Raw genomic sequence first — 13,290 nt, 5'->3', positions numbered from 1 at the left:
AAATGTGTGCATGCACACACACAAACACGTGTAGCTAAAGCGTGCATTCTGCTTTAGTAGATTCATGATCCTGGTTCCTCCTCCCTCAAATTACTCTGAGTGAAATATATGAAAAGGCAACAGGGCTATTACACCCAACATTCCACCTCAGTTGCAACTGAGATTTCTTTGTGCTGGAACATTCATCCCCCCCCCCCCCTTGAAGATCTATTTTGGTGATCAGGGAGTCCATCTGGGTCAGGGGCTCCAACAGAAGAGCCTGGCATGCCATTGTAGCCTCCAGGGGTCAAACTGGTGAGAAGCCATTTGTGCCTGGAATGCTGTTTTCATGCTTTTTTATGATGCTTTTTAAGCACTCTTGGTTTTGTGCCTTGGCCTTCTGGCTATACTCTGTGCTAGACTGGCCAGGTGAGCTCTCTCCATAAGAAACAGATAGTAGAAAAAGAGGGTATGTGTCCCCCTAAGGGAGAAATGCATCTCTTCCACATCCCTCCAAAGTCTCCAGGGCCTGTCACAGGGCCATTAAGAAGAGGGGGAGTGGAGAAAAATCTGGAGGACAAAGGAAGCAGCAGAGCTGAGAGGAGGTGTGAAGAGAAAGAGAAAGGCTGGAGAGGTTAGGAGACTGTCAGGTCTAAACAAAGTTCAAATCCTGTGGAACCTTTAAGAACAATGACGTTTTATTCAAGGTATAAGCTTTCATGCGCATGCATACTTCTTCAGATACACTGAAATGGAAGTTACCAGTCCATACATAGAGGTAGAGGGTGAGCAACAAATTAGCATACAGCTTAACAAAAGGGGTTTAACACATGCAAAGACCAAACTAGAATAACAAACTTTGTTTATGTGGTCCCCATTAGGGGGATGGTTAATTCTGGGGGGATACATAGTGAAGGAAATATATGAAAATCAGAGATGGATGAGCATTGTTCATTTCATAAAGGTGGAAGGATGAAATCACTAGGATCATTTCTGTACTCAGAATTTGGCTCAATTCACCACTTGTCTGGTCACAGGGCTAATTCCCATCTAGATGATGTTAGTGCTGCTCCAAGGCCGTCCCAGGCCTGGCCTGACTCAGGCCCTCATTTGCCCCATGGCAAGGAAACATGGATACATCTATGGTCCCTTTTTTTGCCATGGGACCCATCAGGGCGTATGTCGGGCCTGTCCGATCTGAAAGGTGGAAAATCAGGCTGTCCTGGCCCAGGTTCTCACCCTTGCCTGAATACTGTGTCTTGGGGGGGAGGGGATGCCCCAGGCAGGGGCTTTTATCTTATTTGTAAGAATGTATGATTGCAGCAGACTAAATGCTCCCCCGCATGGAAATGGGAAGAGGTAGGGCAACTTGCCCCAAGCCAAAAACCAGGTGGCAGTGCAGCAGAATGCGGTAAATGTTTAGGAGAAATAAGTTTAAAAAAACTGAGGAGCTTTGTTAGTACACTGCACTCCCTGTTGAGGCAGGCCTGGGCAGACAGGAAGTTGTGAAAATTGGTCCTGTCTCCCTGAGCAAATGGTAGGAATCGCCCCATATCAAGATGCCCTCCTCCTCAGAGTGTTATACATTTGAGTAATCTGATGCAGCTTCAAAAATATGCATTCGTGAGAGAAAAAAAATTTGATGATAAGAGCAAGTCTGTAAAAGGTTAATAGGTAGAATGAGTTGCTGCTTAGAACTATGTCATATATCCCCCTCAAAATTAGAAATGACTGGGTCTGAGTTCAATGAATACTATACCAGTCAGAATTTAGAAAAGGTAATCTATGTCAGTTCAGAAAACCCCTCCCAAACCTTTAGTGAGCTATAGGGCCTTGGCAGAAGAGCTGTCTCATTCTGCAACTCAAAAGGAGTCAGGAGCCAGTCCCAGAGCAAGGAGTATGTTAATTATCCCCATACACCAACAGGGCTGAGGGTTGACTGGCAGAAAAGCAAGTACAAGTCCTACTGGTTGGAGATGTAGTTTCAACCAGTAATGAATAACTGACAGCCAGGCCCTGCCCTCTGCTCTTAAAAGTCCGATCTCCTGATATAGTAAGTGGCCAGTGGAACGGAAAGAGCCTTCAAGTTGTAGTCATCCCCATGGGGTCTTCAAGGCAAGATGTATTGGGAGAGCTTGCCACTGCCTGCATCTCCAAATCAACCCTAGACTTCCTTGGTGGTCTCCCATCCAAGCACTAACCGGGATGGACAGCTCTGTAGCTTTTGAGATCTGATGAGATCAGGCCAGCCTGGCCCATCCAGGCAAATGGCGGGTAATAATTGTAATTTGCCATGTCAAAGGCAGGACCCCTTCCTCTTCTTCATATTCACATACATAGTTTTACTGACCTCTTTCTGAGTACACAAACCTTCTGTATGAAAAGGTTTTTGGTCTTGACAGCTATATTTGTCCAGACAGATTATCTATTTGTTAACACAAAGCCACCCCATCTTCAGTGGGGCTTACTCCAAAGGTTTTGTAGGACTGCAGCACTCATGTCCATACAGCTGAACAAAGGACTCGTTTGTTTGCTACGGAGATGGAGATGTGATTTAGTTAAACCGAGGTCCTGGCCACCTTGTGGATTGGCAATCTTTTGAGTCATCTGACTTCTCAGTGGTGAGATGTCAATTCTGCAGTTATTCCATGAAACTTAGCTACTAGGTGTGCTAAGCTGTTGAACCATGGACCTACATTGTCATTCTAAGCAGAGGGGCTGGCAAGAGAATTAAGTGGAAAGGCTGTGGTAGAATGCCAAGAGGGTGAGGGTGGATCACACTGCATCCAAATAGGGTATGGTTGCCAGACTCCAGGTGGCATCTGGAGTTCTCCTGCTATTACATTTGCTCTCCACGTGATCCAGCTCAGTTCCCCTGAAGGAAACAACTGCTTTGGAGGATGCTATACCATTCTGCTCTCCCCAAGCCCCCCCCCCCCCAAATCTACAGGTGTTTCCCAACCAAAGCTAACAAGGGATTCCAGTTTTAAATGTGCCTTTGCATTAAAACTCCTGAAAACAGAAAACTAGCACAGCCAGAAGAAATGTTTTATTCTTCTTTTCTGCTTGCTGTTGCATAATCTGTTTGCAGGATGTTTTGAATATTCTGCTACGGTAGTGCAGTCTTTTACAACTTCATTCCTGATGCAGGTCTCAACGGCACGCGTAAGAAACACTACCACAAAGTGCAAGTCCGAAGTTTAATTGTTTGTTTAAAAGCTGGAGCTTTTCGAGGCCCTTTTTACTAACCAAAGAAGTCATGACCTACAAGGTTCTGTGTGTATGCACGTTTCTTCCGTTAGTACTGGAGGCTGGCTGGATCTCTCAGTGCCCCTCTTGTTTCCCTTTGTTCTTCCCCGTTGCTGCCGCTAGAGGCCACCTCCGCCCCAATAACACCCCCAGCTTCTGGATATCAGTCCAGTCTGAGCGACACCACTACCTTCTATGTATTTCCAGGCAGGGCCGCTAGATGGCACTATGGCAGCGGGTTATCAAGCCGATCCTGCGAAGCCCCCCCTCCCCCCGGCAAAGTTACCTGCGGAGTGAATATCGGCTCAAGAATGTGCTCTAACTTTGCAAGCCCTTTACCGGGGGTGGAGCAAGGACCAAACTGAGCGCTCCTGCCGGGGCAACTCCAACGATCTCATCCCCCCCGCCCCCCACTCTTTTCTCTGGCCTCTCCCGGGTCGTTCGTGTTTTGAGATGGGATGTGTATAGCAGGCGCTGTGCGAGAGAGAGAGAGAGAAAAGGTAGGACTTCGCTTTTAATATATACGTGTATCTCTTCTTCGTGTTGTAGCTGCAGCCTCTTACAGCTCTCAAGAGAAGCTCCGAGAAAGTCGAGTGTGTAAGATCCTGCGGAAGAGGCTCTGCTCGCTGACCGCAGCCCCCTGCACTTGTGCGCAGATTGTAAACAAGGGCGGAGGGTGAGGCTCCAGGGAAACACGGGTCGTGTCTTCCGCAGAGGGGGGGCGGTAAATCAACCTGTAGTAGCCCCTCTTTTTCACTGCCCCATCACAGTTTTAAAGACACTAATCCGAGTCAGGATTCCACCTACAGTGCCCATCTGTCGAGGATCAAAAAGCAAACAGAAAATAAATGTGTGTATCCCAGTTTACATGCGTAAATGCACATCTGTGCATAAGTAGAAATAGAGTATTCTATCGTGCTTATGGTGCCAATTGTTGATGGGGAGTTTTTCAAGGCCCTTTTTTGGCTCATCTTTTATGACTTTCCTCCCACAACAGGTCCTTCTGTGACTGCTCAGGGATCTAGCCCACCACTTGTTTAAAAAATTATCTAAAAAAAGGAGGTAACCCAGCCATTCAACAAGGGTGTTTTGAAGTGCCAAGGCTCAGCCCAGGCTCATGTAAAGAGGCAATAAGAGGAAGAAGAGTTGGTTCTTATATGCAGTTTTTCTCTATCTGAAAGAATCTCAAAGCAGCTAACAATCACCTTCCCTTTCCTCTCCCCACAACAAACATTCTATGAGGGAGGTGAGGCTGAGAGAGCCTTTGATATTGCTGCTGGGTCAGAACAGCTTTAACAGTGTTGTGGCGAGCCCAAGGTCACCCAGATGGCTGCATGTAAGAAATTAGCTTATTCTACATTTGTGAATCCCTTATAGCGGTGGTCCCCAACCACCGGGCTGCAAAGGCCCTGGCACCGGGCCGCGGCTCCCTCTCCCCGCCCCCCCCTGCAATAAGAAACTTCCCGGCAAGTTTCTTACGAAAACGCGCATGCGCGGCAATGCGCAGCCGGGCAATCGCCCTCCCTGCTGCCGCTGGTCCCCAGCCTGAAAAAGGTTGGGGACCACTGCCTTATAGGACTGTTCCAAACGTGATGGCAAACCCAACCACCAATTCTTTTTCTAATAATGGAAACATTCACAATCCTGTGCAGGCCTCACAAAAATGAATAGGAGGTATATGGAGGCAAGAGTGGGGGAGACAGGAACTCCTAATCCACACACACACACCATGATCCTTGGAGTGATCAACGCTCCATGACAATTATAACAATAGATATTTTTAATAGTATTGTGCCCCCATGGTGGACTCTGGGATGTTGAACCCTTAGTTCAACCCCCAGTGAGTTTCCAGGATGGGGAGGGAGGAGGTGGCTTCAACCTGGGTCTTCCGGATCCTAGTCCAATGTTCTGACCAATACATAATATCGCAGAGCACAAAGGAAAACAAAATCTATTGCCAGAGTAAGATGGTGTATGTAGGTCCATGAGGAGAAACAATTCTTTTTTGTAGTTGTAGTTCCAGGCAGAATTTCTGCAGGGAGCTCATCCACCAAGGAAGACTCTACAGAGGAAAGCACAGCAAAACCACCTCTGCTTCTCACTTGCCTTAAAAGCCCTTACTGGGGTCACTAAACGTCAGTCGTGACTTGACAGCACTTTACACAGACACACCAGTTCCTGCACAATTCTTCAGCTTCTGGCTGGAATCTACTTTTGAAAATCTTCTACTGAAGTACTGCTGCTTTCAAGTCTGTTGCTGACTATCCAGAAAGGTTGAGATGCTTCTCCCCCCCCCAACTGATTCTGAATGTTTTCATCTTTAATGACTTGCCCATTCTTAATAAAATCAGAGTCCAGTGGCACCTTTAAGACCAACAAAGATTTATTCAAGGCATGAAGGCATTGCTAATTTGTGATAGCATGTGTCACATTAGATGAAGAAGAGTGCTTGCACTCAAAAGCTCACGCCTTGAATTAATCTTTGTCGGTCTTAAAGGTGCTACTGAACTCTGATTTTGTTGTGCTACTTCAGACCAACATGGCTACCCATTTGAATTTGCCCATGCTTATGTAGGGATGTTTCAGTATGGCTAAAATAAATGACAGAAGGGTATTGCTAATTTGTGATAGCATGTGGTTCTCAACCTTCCTAATGCTGCGACCCTTTAATACAGTTCCTCATGTTGTGGTGACCCCCAACCATAAAATTATGCAAGTGCTCTTTCACAGAAATTAAACCGAAACTGACAATTTCATTGTTCATGATTGTATATAAATTGTCCCCCCCCCCCTCGGGGTTTCTCAATTCAGTTCTGCCTCTTGTCCCACCATGCCGATCTCGCTCTTTTGCACTGCTCCAGACAGACGAATGCTATATCTCGATCTTCCGCGCAAGGCTGTTGTATGGATGGCACCCCCCCCCCTGGCAAGCTGCTTGCCCTGCCACGACCACTGTGAAAGGGGTCCCAACCCCCAGATTGAGAACCACTGCATGATTAGAGGATGTGCACCTGCAGAAGTGGTTTATCGATTTATTGGCCTGTAGCACCAGGGTGAGTTTAAGGATTTGTGGGGTTCTAGCAGAGTACAATTGTGGTGGAAGCAGCCAGACTGGGAGTGGAAGCCCCCCCCAGTGGAAAGGGGTATCATTTCAAGTGTCCTTAAAGAGGGGGAAGGGGGGAGGAGAGAGGCTATGGCCCCAATCCATGGGGGGGGAAGACACTGCGTGGGGCCCTTGAAAGCAAGGGGCCCGTAGCATGTGCTACATGGATAGACTGGCCCTGTGCAGTTGAATGATGGTATGTGAATGTTGCTGGGTCCTTTGATAGTGTCATCTGTGGGTATGGGAACTGAGTTGAAACCAGGGTTTGTCACTAGGATTAAGCCACATGTTTATGTCTTCCTTGGGTAGTTGATTGTTGCTGCTGAACAGTTGCTTTGGCTTGGAGGCTGTCTGTCTGAAAGCAAGACTCGCCTCCTCCATCTAACCTCAGAGAAAAAGGATCTTCTCAGAGAATGTGTTTAAGATGTTTAGCTGTGACACGGAAATGACAACCAGTGTGTTGTTTTCTCTCTGCTGGGCTTGTCTCGTAGGTGGTACCTCCTGGTGCGAAATATTCCTTACTAGTATCAAAGCCCATTTTAAAAATGGGCTTTGAAAGGGGCGGCTGGCGGGAGAGCATGAGAGGGTAGCCACAGCTCCCTTTGGGCCGCAAAGCAGGCTAAAGGGAGTGGGATGCCCCCCCTGCTGGTGGCGATGGGGCTTTGCGGCCCACAGGGAGGCTTCAAACTCCCCCCCCGATCCTGCTCCCTCCCAGCAGGACCATACCTGCAGGCCGCAAAGCCCCGTCGCTGCCTCTTTCCTTGTGAGCGACAATGGAGGCCGCAGCCACAAGGCTTCAATCAGGCAAGGAGAGAGGGTGGGAGCTGGAGGGGGAGGGCCAATCAGGGTGGACCTGGACGGGCAGGGACCTGGACTGTCTCCTCCCAGGAGGCTGTTTCCCAAATATATAAGGGAGCAAAATAGTGTTAAGGATTGGCAGAGTCTTTGACTTAAGCATCTCTCTTGTTTGCATGTGAGGTTTTTCATGCACGTTGAATGCATTTGAAATATGGCTAAACTTCATAGTGCAAAGGAGTGCAAAAATGCAGCTCTTGTAAGCAATAACTAGATGATGAAGGTACTAGTTTTAAAAAGAATTTGAGTCCAATGGCAAGAGGTAAATAGAGTCTCACTGCAAAAACAGAAGGCCTGCTTTGTGTAGTTTACTGGAATTGCCTGGGCAATTACAAAGGTGAACAAGGTTCCTGTCCAGTGATTGGTCAGCAGGATTTCCAGGTCACAACATCTGCTTGGAGTAATAGCCTTGTGAGTTTGTGGACGAAAGAGGGAGCAGACCTATTCTTCTTGCATCAGGACAGCTGCATTAATGGGGGAGAGGAGAGAGAGGGGGGATGATTTTGGGTGCTTTCACACATGCTAACTAATGCAGTTTCAATCCAGTGAGTGTTTGCAAGTAGATTTTGCCATTTCACACAGCAAAACCCACTTGTATCCTTTCCCCTTCTCAATGCAGCCTGCTGACTCATGTGCTATTACCCCATGCAGGTCACGTGACCCTGGGAATAAACTTTTCCCAGGATCAGAGGGATTGTTGGGGGAAAGGGCAACCGGAAAGATCCACAGTCCTTGCCTAAGCACTTCACTGGATCTACCCGTAGGAGGTTAATACGAACCTCCAGACTTCAATAAGGTCTTCTTGAGACATTTGGTGTTAAGATTCTCTTTATTTTGTATGTATGACAATCAGTTCCCGAGGAGTACAATTGGTTTACTACTCTTAATGATAGCTTGTCAAATATAATAGACTGCCACTGATGTTCCCATAAGTTTATTATCTTCCATTCACTGTCCTTGTTTTGAAATGTCAGTCAGTCCACTTAAAAATAGCAATTCCAGTAATGCAAGGATGGGCAAGGTATTTCAAAATGGACTACATTTATGCAGTGATATTCAGATTAAAGTAAATGCAGATGTACTCCAAAGAAATAGACCAAAGTACATTATTTGTCCCTGCCACAAAAACCATTTATGGTAATCAATTGATCACATTCATAATAAACAAAAATGCATTCTATTTAACTGCATCATGGAGCAAAGCAAACATACAAACAAATATTATCAACATCCTGCAATCTGGAGCAGTTATGAAAGACGTCTGTTGAAAGTCAGTTCTAGGAGCTTTAAAGTATAACAGAACACTAAAAGCACTTTTACAAACACACAATAATGCACTTTCAATCCTCTTTCAATGCATTTTACAACTGGATTTTACTGTGTGAAAAGGAAAAATCTACTTGCAAACCATCCCTGAAATGGATTGAAACTGCATGTGTGAAAGCGCCTTGAGAGTCATTGGGTAATATCAATGAGTGACCGTGCTGCTTAAGGATAAACAGTGGTCCTAGCTTAGTATGAGAACACATAAGGGACAACTGAATAGGAATTAGAAGGTCTGGCCGACAGGAAACAGCTTAGCAGGTCATGCTGATGAGGGGGATAGCTTTTCAGTGCCACATTTCCAAAGCATGACCCCTTGAGTGTATTAAAATACTAAAAGACATTATCTGTTTTAATCAGTGTATAAACAATGAAACTCATTGTTGAAAGTGTCACATGATTATAATGTCTAGTAATTAGTATTGCCTGAGGTAGCATGTAGGAGACAATATTAAAGGTCGAGATTGATTGAGTGAAAGTACTGATTTTGTGTAGCTGGTGACTAGTTACCTCCTGGAAGGGCCAAAAGTCTCCCTCTTCTTCACTCCCTGCCTTAAGAGCTATGAGGATTCCCAAATGCTATTATTCCAGTGCCTGTCAAGAGTGGCTGCAACTTTCTTCTGGCAGTTTAAATTCTGTATTAATATGAATTGAATATGGATGCAGCGCAATCAGCATTTATGTACAAACACATAGAAAAGTGACCTGAATATTTTTTTTCAGGGTCTCAGATCTATCACACTGATGGAGCTTTTGGCTCTAGACACTACTTGGAGGTTGATTTAAAAAAAACAACAACACAAAAACCTCTCAGCTAATGCAGGTACGCTTGTACAAGATGTACTTTACAGTCTACATGAAGATTTATTTTGTACAAAATGCCATAATTGAAAACTAGTGGGAGGTTGACCTCTCTTGTTGCTTTCCTGTCAGGGAAACATAATAAGAATGACAAGATAGAATCTATGGAGCTAAATTATATGTCAGGCCTCCACTTTTCTTACCAGAGAAATTATCAGTAGATTGAAATTAGTTTTGTCTCTCTTGAATGCTTGGCCTCTATTCAAGGTACAAAATAAAGTTAGGATGAGTTGTAACTTGAAAAAGGAGGTACGTATTCGTGCCAGAATCTGCCAGCACTGATAGCTGTTATCTGTATAATTCTTTTTAATGTTTCTTCTTGAAAGTTAATGATTCCTATCAAAAGATTTGTTTAGATTTTTTTCTTCAGATTTGTTCAGTTGTTCAGATGTCTTCATTTTTAGGGTGTGTTTTTTAAATGCTTAACCACCAACAGGCATGGATTAGTTTTAATTTGTTTTGTTGAAGTGCCTTTCTCTTTCAACATCTTGTCATGAAAACAGGAATTTTGCTACCAGAAATAATGTGACAGGGAACAGTGCTTATCTGATCTGCACCCCTTTCTGAGAGATGCTGGTGCATTGGCTCCTGTTTCTCCTCTTCATTAATACGGTGCAGTACCAACTTAGTGAGAAATAAAACTGCCCTCCCTTTTGGGTTGTGGAGGGGATAATAGAAGTGTCCTGACTGACCAAGTCATGGTTAGAAGAAACTTACAGGGTATATCTATGTTGGTTAACTCTATCAACTCAGCCCAGAGGTGTGTGTATGCAGGAGGGGGGAGTTGACTATCATCTCTGTTACTCTTTTCACAAATTACATTTAGGAAGTATTGCCAAGCTTGATTATTCATTATGTTCCTTATGTAAGCTCCTAGGGTTAGAGAAGGCATGCGACACGCCTGAAAGGAGACACTATGGCCCATTATGCATGGCTGCCGAAACGGCGATTTTGGGTCACATGGAAAACGCGGAGGGGGAAGAAGCGAAGCAAACCCAGAGTAACCGTTTATGCATGCGGCAACCCCGGCGCCTCTTCTGGTTGCGCCCTGGTCGCCCGGAAGCTACGCTTTGTTCCGCGTTTTGCTAACACGGCTTTTTCGGTGGCATGCACCGAATCTGCGGCCGGTAGCAGCCAGCTCTGTGCGTTATCAGTGATTTTAGTCGCCGCCATTCCACCCCTAATGTGCGCTATCCCCCCTGTGCATAATGGGCCTATGGGAGTGCTGAAGGCAGTGTGGGAGTGCTATTCCAGCATCCAGTCACCTTTGAGAAAGCTGGAGGGCAGCACAGCAGGAGTTCAGTTCAGTTCTGCCTGGGGAGAGAGCAGCAAGAGAGCTCAGATCCAGCTCAGGAAAAGAGGAGTCAGAGGGAAGGGTAGTTCTCCTTGGTAGTATGGCAGAGCGGTCCAGCTCTACATTGGGCAGAGAGTAGAATACCTGACTATGGCCGTTTATGCAATAGGAACTTCACTGCCCCAGCTCCTGTGCAGGAACACAAATAGTGGGTGGATGAGGTGCACCGGGATAAATTCTCCCCCATGTGAGTGCAGGAAGAGGTGGGGCAACCTGCCACGACTAAAACTCCAGCCTGCAGCACAGCATGAAACCTCCAGTGCATAAACGGTCTATTAGTAGAATACCTGTCTCTGGCAATAAGCAGACCTGGTGCCATTTAGTCTGCCTCTTGGGAGAGGGTAGGTTGATGGGGGTGGAATCCTGAGTGTGTGTTAGGGTCCAACCCAGTGGCTAACTGGTGAAAGCCTATTCATACTTGAAAGTATTTTTAAAAAATTGAAAGTAGGAGCAGAACAAGTGTGAATAGTATATTATCTGCAGTAGCATGAAGCATTTTTTTTGCTCTGCTTGGATGATTTAACACGTATTTGTTGCTCCAGGAAGTTTGCTTCAAAAAAGAAAGCCCCATCCCTAGGAGAAGGCAGAGAGAGGAGGGTGCAAGGGCGGATGCTGGCGGTGGAGATAGCGCTACTTCTCCTGTGTTTCCTGGTTGCTCTCCTCTCACCCGCGCTACATGGAGCATTCAAGAATTGGGGGTGGGGCAACCATACTATTGTGTTAGACTTATATGGTTGGTATAAAAGGGGTTACCTGCCTTTTATTAGTGATTAGTGACTTCTGCACAAGTGGTACCCAACTCCCCAGTTGCCTCTGTATGTTTGGAAACTCATTTGTGAAATACAGCCATCTAGAATCAAGACTAGTAAACACTTCAGCATATAATTAAATTCTGACTTGTCCTGGATTTGTTCCTGCTTTTTTTTAAGCACAAGTTGATGCGCTCTCATTATCAGAATTGTGGTGCTACAATTCACAATGCTGGAATGCTTTTTGAAGTCCATATTGAAGTTATTTTAAATTGTCAGGTGATTCAAAAATAAAAGGCATTTATGTGGGTACAGTCCAGTTAGATTTAGAATTTTTAAAATTCTGATGCTTTAAAATTAAACGCTTGTGTAATACTGTTTGATGGCTAGAGTTGAGATGGGGATTTCTTTACTCTTAATGCCAGCCTTGTGCTGTACCAGCCTTCTGTACCATATAGAGAGACAGTGTGGTGTAGTGGCTAAAAGTGGCACCCCTAATCTGGAGAATGAGGTTTGATTCTCCATTCCTCCACCAGCAGACTGCTGGGTGACCCTGGGCCAGTTATAGTTCTTGCAGGGCTCTCTCAGCCCCATCTACCTTACTGGATGTCTGTTGTGGGGAGAGGAAGGGTAGGTGATTAAGTTGCTTTGAGATTCATTTTGGTAATAAAAAGGAGAGTGCAAAAAAGCCAAGCTCCTTTTTCTATTAAAATTCAAACATGCTCACTTGGAAGTAAGCCCTATGGCAATACATGGTTGTTTCTATACAATTGCCCATTTGATATTGTTTGTATGACAATGACAAAATGTGACATTTTGTAGGCAGCAGAAACAGCTGTTACAGTAGTAGAAGTCAACAGTGCACAGTAGCCACATTGAATTCATTTTGTTATTCAAACACAGAGGACTTCAAGTTCTAACCTGCAATGTGTAAACTTACTAAAATTGTCAATAAAATAGATATAATTCAGTTTGTATTGTGTAGGATGTCCTGTTGTGGTGTTGGCACTTATAATACAAGTCCGGGAAATGTGTACAGAAAATAGACAGAGAATGGAGATTTAAAATTGTGTTTAAACAATAATTTAAAACTGTACAACTTGGTACCTTCAATTCTTTTTGTGCTTTCTTCCCACCTTAAAGTAGAAATTGCATGTATTTTCTTCTCTAAAATATTCTTTTAATAAGGAATTAATAAGGAAGAGTTATAAATGCACAGAATTGTGTAGGGTAGTCATGTAGTACTGATTTTAAAATTGTGGCCATTTCCAAATGAAGAAAAATGTTCCTGGACAGCCTAAACATGTTTGCGGCTTATAGACCCCCCTCCACTTTATGTCACCAACATCCTGAGGCTGTCCAGTAGCCAGGTTGCGATTTGGCTATTTTTAAGTCATGATTCTGGGAATTTAGAAAACTGGATTTACCACCCTAAATCGCGTGAACTAATGGTGAGCAACCAGAGATAAGATCGTATGGAGGGGGAAATGTGTGATGTCTCAGTAGCTGTGTCCTGCTGTCGCACCCACCCTCCTCTCTCCATTTCTTGCTCGGAGTAATTTTTCTTAATGGTGCAGTCCATGCTGCAGCACAACCACAAATCTATATTGTCAAAGGTGAAATAAAATCTTCTTTAAAGTGCGCACAGTCTTTTTCAGGTGAGGCAGGCAAAACACAACCCCTTTCTGTTTTCTGGAGGTGGGGAATAAGTTGGGAAGGGGGGGGGCGGGTGCTCTGGCTTCCTTCTCCTGATCATTCAGGGTCTGAACACTTTGTTTTAAAGTGTTTGTTTGTTTGTTTGTTTGCTTTGTTTTAAA

General features: G+C 44.9%; 1 protein-coding gene across 1 annotated transcript in view; it reads left to right on the top strand.

Moving 5' to 3' along the window:
* The first annotated feature begins 3,505 nt into the window (after nt 1-3,505).
* Nucleotides 3,506-13,290, top strand: part of ANKRD6 (ankyrin repeat domain 6) — an 87,081-nt gene continuing 77,296 nt past the window's right edge. Inside the window, exon 1 of the mRNA XM_077304378.1 lies at nt 3,506-3,728. The gene's annotated coding sequence lies outside the window, so the exon portion shown is untranslated. The remainder of the gene's footprint in view (nt 3,729-13,290) is intronic.

The sequence above is a fragment of the Paroedura picta genome, chromosome 1 (genome assembly GCF_049243985.1).
Source record: "Paroedura picta isolate Pp20150507F chromosome 1, Ppicta_v3.0, whole genome shotgun sequence".
Taxonomy (NCBI): domain Eukaryota; kingdom Metazoa; phylum Chordata; class Lepidosauria; order Squamata; family Gekkonidae; genus Paroedura; species Paroedura picta.
Note: the sequence above shows the minus strand (reverse complement) of the source record. Positions and strands in the feature narration are given on the sequence as shown.